The sequence below is a fragment of the Octopus bimaculoides genome, chromosome 2 (assembly GCF_046866305.1).
Source record: "Octopus bimaculoides isolate indiv1 chromosome 2, ASM4686630v1, whole genome shotgun sequence".
Lineage (NCBI taxonomy): Eukaryota > Metazoa > Mollusca > Cephalopoda > Octopoda > Octopodidae > Octopus > Octopus bimaculoides.
Window position 1 is genome coordinate 79,243,990 of NC_142929.1, and position 6,000 is coordinate 79,249,989.

At 39.4% G+C, this 6,000-nt stretch overlaps 1 protein-coding gene across 1 annotated transcript in view; it reads right to left on the reverse strand.

Moving 5' to 3' along the window:
* Positions 1–2,215, reverse strand: part of LOC106868412 (uncharacterized) — a 148,342-nt gene extending 146,127 nt beyond the window's left edge. Inside the window, exon 1 of the mRNA XM_089347085.1 lies at positions 1,929–2,215. The gene's annotated coding sequence lies outside the window, so the exon portion shown is untranslated. The remainder of the gene's footprint in view (positions 1–1,928) is intronic.
* Positions 2,216–6,000: the final 3,785 nt, after the last annotated feature.

Genomic DNA, 6,000 nt, shown 5'->3' on the forward strand with positions numbered 1-6,000 from the left:
TGAAATGCTTAGCGGTATTTCGTCTGCCGCTACGTTCTGAGTTCAAATTCCGCCGAGGTCGACTTTACCTTTCATCCTTTCGGGGTCGATTAAATAAGTACCAGTTACGCACTGGAGTCGATATAATCGACTTAATCCGTTTGTCTGTCCTTGTTTGTCCCCTCTGTGTTTAGCACACTTTTGTATGTGTGTATGTACATTAGTGTATGTGTGTATGCGCACATTTGTGTTTGTGTGTGTGCACATTTGTGTGCATGTGTGTGTTTGTGACTGTGTGTTTGTGTGTGCCACTGTCATGACATCATATGGTTATAAGCAAACCTCACCATCATCCAAGTGAGGTTGTTTGTTTCTGGTCTTCCATGGAATAAAATATCTGGCCAAGGGGAATCATTACCTTATTTAGAAATAGGTGAAGGTTGATGAAAGGAAGGCTAGAAATCATCGAAAGTCTGCCTCAAGGAATTCATCTAACTTATGCAAACATGGACATTCAACAGGGATAATGATGATGATGATGGTGATGATTTAAGACATAACAGTGATTCTCAGCCTTTCATGACACAGTGCCCCACCACCTCCACCTTCACTAACTATCATTTTACAAACTCCACTCCACATGTTTTGAAACAAAAAAGTTATTTTAATCAAGTATAAATTAATTTTGCACCTTGCTCTTATTAGCTGTATGTTCTTATATTTATTGCAGCCACTTTGGGGCCCCTTTTCAAATATTTGCACCGACTAGTGTGCCTTACATTAAATTTTTATAGAAATTATTGAAGAATATCCTCTTCCTTCTCCTCCTTCTCATTTTCCTCCTCCTCCTCCTCCTGTTAAGGATATGTTAAGGATACAAATATTGCTATATTATTTATTTTATTTCCAAGAAAAAAATCACATTCTTTTAAAACACTCATCACTACCTAAATTCTTCATTAATTTCAAAATAAATTGAAACAAAGACTGAATTTCAACAGAAATATGGTAACAAAGGGGTTAAAGTGGTCTACATTAAAATTAAAATTTCATCTAAAATCTTTGATATTTTCAAAAGCAGTGTATTTCAATAGAAATCTTGATAGGAAAATGAGTAGAATATTGAATATCATTAAAAAGACAGGACGGTCATGGATGGAAAGCCTTTAATCATAGGTCTGCTCGATCAATGCTGATTTTCAGTTACGCAATAGCAACAGCAGCAACAATATTTTTTGACAAGATAAGCTGCCAACAGAAACTTGTTTATAAATGCCTGGTGTGATAGTTAACAATGACTATATTGGTCACACCCATTAAATCACCAGACATCACACCACAAGCACCACCTCCACCACTACCACCACCACCACCACCACTACTACTACTGTAATCATGGCCATGACAACTACAATAACTAGTTCACTGCCACCCCTGTATCACACATGGAAAACTAATTACTTCCAATACATAGCATTAAACCATAAAACATTTCTAACACCTTTTATAGAAGTACTATCCAAATGTAGCCATACAAAAGTTAAATCATATAAAATATTGCTAACTCATGTACATGCCCATCAAGGCCTCCATGTCCTCAACATGTATTACATACAACAGGAAACTTCTATGCAGCCCCTCAACCTGCTAGAAATAACTGACAGATCTCCTTTAAATCAAATCCTATAGTCTCTTTTCAAGAAAAAAAGAAAACAAAAAAAAAGAAACATTTGATAACGAGTACTCCTTGACTGATATACTGTGTTTGAATAAAAGCCAAGACGGTCAAGGCTGACGGTCTTTAAATATAGACCTGCTCGGTCACGGCTAATCTGGAGCTAAACAATAACAAGACAAACAATAATTCACAAGGAAATTTCTTAGGTCTGAAAAGTATTAACCTTTTATCATTCCGATTACTCTGTCAAATGTAATGCTTATTCATTTACCTTGCTCTGAAGTAATCATGTATTGTCTCATAGCTTCAGGTTTTCAGTGATGTGACAGTTTGCTTTTAAACAGGTGTGAGAGGCTTGATCTAGCTGGTTTCAACATAAAATAGGGAGAATATTTGAGGCAGATATGGCTGATTTGAATGTGAAAGGGTTAAATATTGTAGGTGTAGTGGGAGTAGAGTTAAGAAGCTGGCTTTGAGAGGTTTTGGTATAGCTGTTTTTGGTGTTACTTATTTGGCATCGTAGATTCAAGGTAAGAAGAGAAGCAAAGTATTTACATCAATCATATTCGATTAATAAAGTGTAATACCTCTTTCCCTCTCTCTCTTACTCCCTCTCACTCTCTCTCACACTTTCTTTTTGTATGCGTATATTTCTTCATGTGTGCATGCTTGTGTGTGTTTGTGTGTGTATGTGTGTGTGTGTGTGTGTGTGTGCATGCATGTGTATATGTATGTGAGCATGCATGCATGCGTGTGTGTGTGTGTGTGTTTGTGTCTGTGTGTCTATGTTTGCCTTTGGTGGCTAAGTATTTTTGTCCAATTGTTTCATTCTGAAAAAGCTTGCTTCTGAACCACATAGTTTTGGTCTCAGCCCCAAAATAGCACCTTGGGCAAGTAACTTCAACTATAGTCCTAAGCTGATCAAAGTTTTGTGAGTGAATTTCGTAAATGGAAACTGAAAGAAGCTCATCATCATCCAAGCAAGGTGATATTTCCCCATTACCAGATATGTTTTCATGGAAAACTGGAAATGAGGAATGCCACTTGCATGACCATGGTGTTCATTTATAATTGTTGTGGGATGTCACGAAAGGAGACACATCACACACACAAATTCTTATACACATATATCGACACAAACATATACACACACTCACACACACAAACAAACATATACACATGTAAGTACACAGCAGAATATCAATAACCATTTATCAATAATCTTGAATGACTAACAACTGTAAACAAATGGAAACAGAGTAATTATCAAAGTGAATGTATTATGCACATAAACTCTCTAGTGTATGTATCATCATCATCATCATCGTTGTTTAACGTCCGCTTTCCATGCTAGCATGGGTTGGACGATTTGACTGAGGCTGGTGAAACCAGATGGCTACACCAGGCTCCAATCTGATATATATATATATATATATATAACATGAGAGAGTTAGGGGTTGGGGGTTCAACCCACTAAGGGATAGTATCTATCCAGTATACTGCTGGGAGGGTACCCAATTATTGCTACACTAGTGCTATACTAGGTGCAATCAATGGGAGCGGGTAAAAGTGGAGGTTTTACCCAAAATTTGTGTAACAATTAGAAAATGGAGGATAATATGCTGAACCCAACTACTTGCAGACGGTGTATCCCGTTGAATTCATTAATTTAATTCATAGCAAAAGTGACAAAAAAAGGAAGAAAAGAAAAAGAAAGAAAGAACCAACGCACAGGTGTCCATGGCAGACTATGTTATTTTGCCAACATGGTTTACATATAGAAGTACAAAGTACATAAGGAATTAGAGGATGAACAGAAGTTTAATCTTACAGCTGTTTCGGCCTAGTTTTGGCAGGCCCCATTCTATCCGAATATTCCTTTCCGGAGTGATTATCGGATGACATTTTGAAATGGGGTTACATGCCCGAACCTCTAGGCCTCTTCAGAGATTCACAAAGGGTTACATACAGATGTAGGGCAAGAGGTAAAAACAGAGGTGTGGTAGAGACCAGAAGAAAAACAACAGCAAAAATAAGATAGAAATAAAAATAAAAAATAAAATTGAAATCAAAATATAAATAAAAATAAAAATAAAAATACAAATAAGGGTACAGCAGGAAAAAAAATAATAATAGTAGTAAAAAAGAATACATAAATGAAGGTATAGCATGTGGGACATGCAAAAATATAAAAAAGATATATGTCAAAAAACCCTTAAAAATACAAGGCACCCAAAAAGCCTACAAACAATATAGATAGGTCGCTATAGGCACTCCAATGCACATCTATATGTGTGGGTTCGTGTGCACAGCCTTACTCGGATGTCCCCTTACTCTCATGTGTGCATATACAAGTTTTTATAAGCAAACATTCCACCACATACGTTGTTTGTGGTATCAGCTCTATTAGCCGTATCTAGAAAGCTGTAAGTGTTTTTTAGAAAGGAAGTTTTGTTGAGTGTGTGTGTGTCATTTCTGTATATATTGGAAGGTTCTATGTAGAAGTTCATTTTATACAAGTTATTAATGTTCTAGTAGCAATAACAGTGAAGGTCCACATATACATATACCCACACATATACACATACACATATATATATATATACATATATATACATACACATGTACATACACCCATATAGATATCCACATCCACATACACACACACACGTACATACATCCACGCATGCACTCACAAGCAAATAGATATGCATGTGCATACATACAGGAGGAGTATCTCTAGTAATAAAAGACCAACGGCAACAAGAACAATACCAACGACAACAACATGTAGGTGCATCTACATGTGCACACACATACACATATAGCTATACGCATAGCCACTTCTATTAGTTTTGATAAAGGGGCCGTGCCTGCAGTGCTACCCATTTTCTAGTGTATGTCTTCCTGCCTATATGTTAATATCAAGCTAGGTTTACCTCCTAATTTCTGTAGCTATATATATATACACACCCACACACACATATATACACACACATATACACACACACTCACACATACACAAATATACATACACATACATACACATACATATATATACATATATATATATATATATATATATATATATAGTGGTTGATAGCTTCCGCTATCTTGGTGACCAAATTAGCAGTGGAGGTGGGTGCGCTGAAAGCGTAGCTGCTTGAATTAGAATAGCCCGGGCAAAGTTCAGAGAGCTCTTACCTCTACTGGCGACAAAGGGTCTCTCTCTCTCTCAGAGTAAAAGGTAGATTGTATGATGCATGTGTACGAACAGCCATGCTTCATGGCAGTGAAACATGGGCCGTGACTGCTGAGGACATGCGTAGGCTCGCAAGGAATGAAGCCAGTATGCTCCGATGGATGTGTAATGTCAGTGTGCATACTAGACAGAGTATCACTACCTTGAGAGAAAAGTTGAACTTACGAAGCATCAGTTGTAGTGTGCAAGAGAGATGACTGTGCTGGTATGGTCATGTAGTGAGAATGGATGAGGATAGCTGTGTGAAAAAGTGCCACACCTTAACAGTTGAGGGAACCTGTGGAAGAGGTAGGCCCAGGAAGACCTGGGATGAGGTGGTAAGGCACGACCTTCGAACATTGGGCCTCACCCAGGCGATGAGTACTGACCGAGACCTTTGGAAATATACTGTGCGCGAGAAGACCCGGCAAGCCAAGTAAGACCTAAATCTAAGGCCCAGCCAGCCCACTTATGCGTACCTTCCTTCCTTCATTGGACACTAAATTCCAAATTCCACTTGTGAAGACTTGTTGAGGAAAGTTAAATCGAAATCGAGTTAAATTAAAATTGGACACTAAACCCCACTGCGAAGACCTGTTGAGGCAAGTGAAATGGAAATAGATTGTTGCTGTGCCCCTGAACTGGCTTTGTGCGGGGCCGTCATGGGATTTTCGAGCGAGATCGTTGCCAGTGCCCCTGGACTGGCCCATGTGCAGGCAACACATGAAATCTTTCGAGTGGGATCGTTGCCAGTGCCCCTGGACTGGCTCATGTGCAGGCGACACATGATATCTTTCGAGCGAGATCGTTGCCAGTGCCCTTGGACTGGCTCTTGTGCAGGTGACACATGAGGTTTTTTTTCGAGCGAGATCGATGCCGGTGCCCCCGGGCTGGCTCGTGTGCGGGCGAGACATGAAATCTTTCGAGCGGGATCGCTGCCAGTGCTACTGGTCTGGGTCATGTGCGGGCGACATATGATATCTTTCGAGCGAGATCGTTGCCAGTGCCCCTCGACTGGCTCATGTGCGGGAGACACATGAAATCTTTCGAACGGGATCGATGCCAGTGCCCCCGGGCTGGCTCGTGTGCCGGCGACACATGA